We start from the raw sequence: 3246 nt of genomic DNA on the forward strand, positions 1-3246 counted from the left end.
TTGCCTGCATGTATGTTAAGTCCTTGGTTTACTCAGGCAGTATATTGCAGTTCACAATTGCTTGGTAATCCTTTTGCCTAGATTACCCTCTTTTGGTTTATTTCTTTTGTAATAAAATCAATCAAAAATCATGGAGGAAAATCAACCTTTACCCCATTGCTCATAGAGGACAATGAGTAAACTGCCTTTACCCCCCCATATCTACACCTAGATGGCAAAAGAAATCTCGTTTAACTGAGTCCATTACATCACAAACTTCTAGTTCTTCTTCTGATTTACCACAGTCAACTATAATGATAAGTACTGTCACCCCAGTTACTCCTACCATTACTGGTTTATCTACTACTGAAGTTGAACCTTTATAATTACCTGAGGACACTAAAAGTGAACTTGGTGAAATGATCACTGAAGTTTTCCATCAAGAAGTTGATCCTCAAACCAAAGTTGTTCAATAAGAAATTACTACTGAACTTGAATTTGTTCAACTGGAAGTTGGTCCAGAACCTATCATAGTTCAACCAGAAGTTACTTTTGAACCAAAGTTGTTTAATAAACTCATCCTAAACCTGTTGTTCTTTTACCAGAACACTTGGATCTCAAATTTGAACAATCAGAAGTTTTTCCCGTACCGGAAGACGATCAACTGGTTTATCCTCAAACGTCTCTAACTGTTGAGACTTTTTCTTTACTACAAAGTCAAACACCAGAAATCTATTACGGACCTAATGGTGAAATCCTTCCACCTGGTTTGATTGCTATTAAAGAGGAATCTGAAGAAGAAACACCCAGAACTCACCCTCGTTTTGGACCAGGGCTTTATCTTTATCCTTCTTATCCTCAGTTAACTACTCCTTTTGATCTTATTTACTTTCAAACTCTCATAGATTCATTAGGACATTTATTGGGTCATTTTACTATGGCTGAAACAACATCCCAAACTATATCATCTGTTACAGTTACAGTAACATGTACTTTTGCTACTTCTTTGATGTTTACCACAACACCTGAGTCACATTTGTATGGTGTTCCTTTTGTCCCATCGGGTTACCAATCATTATCTGAAACTCACGCCTGTAGTTCTTCTAGTCCATGGTCTTCACCCATGTCATCCACAGGAATTTTACCTAGTTATTCACTTATGGATACTCAATAGTTTGATCCATCAAGTCAATATCAAGTTGGCGCATCTAGTTACCGTCTAATGTATCCAATTTATACTGGATTACCTCCATATGGAGAACAATATGCCCAATCTACTTATCCTCCATTTTCTAGGGGGCAACCATATGGAAGTATACCATCATCTTTAGGTCCAACTTACTCTGGAATGACTATTTTTCTATGGCAGTGTACAATGTCCATTCAACCAAGGCTTGTGTATCCATCATAACCAATGCAATCTATTTCATACATACCTACTACGCCTGTCATTACAACTTTACCATAGTCGTAAATTCAGTTGATTGTATCTCAACCTTTGCAGGCTGGTCCTTCGACCTTTGACCCTCAAGTTTTAGGTCTACAGACTGAATCTTCTCAAGCCATTTTACAGTAACCGTTTGTGTCTAGAATCCAACAACCTCAGACCAATTTACCATTAACTAGGATGACTCGGACTTATACTGGTCTAATTTATTCACAACCTGGTCAAACTTACATTAGTGGGCAACAATCATTACATCAACAACCATGGCAGCCACAATATCAACAATAACAATTCCAATAGTACCAAACTTATCCTAGACATGGTCAACAAGCTTATGTTAGGTTTGGTCAAAAACATGTTTACCGAGGACCTGGTCAAGAAGCCTATGATGGGTTTGGACAACAAAAAATTTATCCGGGTGCCCAACAATCACCTTATACTGGATTTTCTCAACGAACCTACCCCTATCAAGGTTACAAGAAACAAATTCCTTATGCTGGTATGAAAAGGCCTATTTCTTAGACAATTCCATATTACCCTGGTTACACTCAACCCAACCTAAATCAATAATTTCCTTTTCTCACAACACTTGAATTACCATATTTAAATCGACTTACCAATGATCCCATTCTTTAATCACCTTGGTGGATGGTGATTTCACATAAATTTCCTTCTGACATTCCTAAGTTCAATGGAAACCCTGGAGAAGATCTGTCCAACCATGTTATGACTTTTCATTTATGTTGTTTATCTAACTCCTTGTATGATGATTCAGTTAGACTACGTATTTTGCAGCGAATGCTTACTATTTAGCTGCAAAGTGGTATATTGAATTACCATGAGCTTCATTTGGAAGCTTCACATCCTTGGCCACTACATTTTTGACCCACTTCCAGTTGCCAATCAGATATGAAATTGGAATGGAACTGTTGACCAACTTTAAAAAAACCACTGCTACTCACATTTTTGATCATATTCATGAGTGGCGTTGTCATAGTCAAATGGTCAAAACTTTTGTTCTTGATCAGCTTTTAGCTAAGTAGTTTATCAAATCCTTGTTTCCATCTATCACTGAGGATGTGGCTAAAGGAGGAGTTGTTACTGAAGAGAAAGTAATTGCTCATGCCAAATACTTAGACATGATTTACACCTAGTCTGGCACGCTCTATGATAAGATTCCAAATGCACCTAGACCAACTTTTACTGTTCCATCACCTCCATCTACTAAGGACTCTCATGCCGGTGACCATGTGATAGGTTCTTCAAGCACTCAAACATCAAGTAGACCATCTGGTCAAACACTTGCTATTTCAAATCAAACTTATAGTGTATCTGATAATACACTTGATTCTGAAATAAATGCCATATCATCTGACAAAGGTAAAAATGAAAAGCAACCTGGAAGCAAGAAAAAGGGGAAAACCAAAAAGAAACAAAATTATCCCCCTCAGGGGAGATCATACGGTTCCTCTTCTCTGTCTAGGAAACCTCGTTACCCATGTTTAATCTATAATGAGGAGCACTTTACGTGATACTGTCCTCACCACTCTGAATTCTCAAAACTTCTTAAGACTTCTAATACATATGCTATGTTGACAGACCCTTTTCCAAACCCAAAGACTCATATGGTTGCTACAAATCAAGCTTCCACTTCACAACTTCTTATGCTATCCACCACTAAGCCTAAGACTAATGTTTTGGTGACTACACAAAGTATAGATTACAGTAACCCATCGTCGTCATAGAATAACCTTACTATAGATCAACCTAATGCTTTGACTTTGACTTTTTCTAACTCCACTCCACAACCCATTGCACCA

Source organism: Pinus tabuliformis, chromosome 3_1 (assembly GCF_031772625.1).
Source record: "Pinus tabuliformis cultivar Carrire ecotype Pingquan chromosome 3_1, CPIR1, whole genome shotgun sequence".
In the NCBI taxonomy this organism is placed as follows: domain Eukaryota; kingdom Viridiplantae; phylum Streptophyta; class Pinopsida; order Pinales; family Pinaceae; genus Pinus; species Pinus tabuliformis.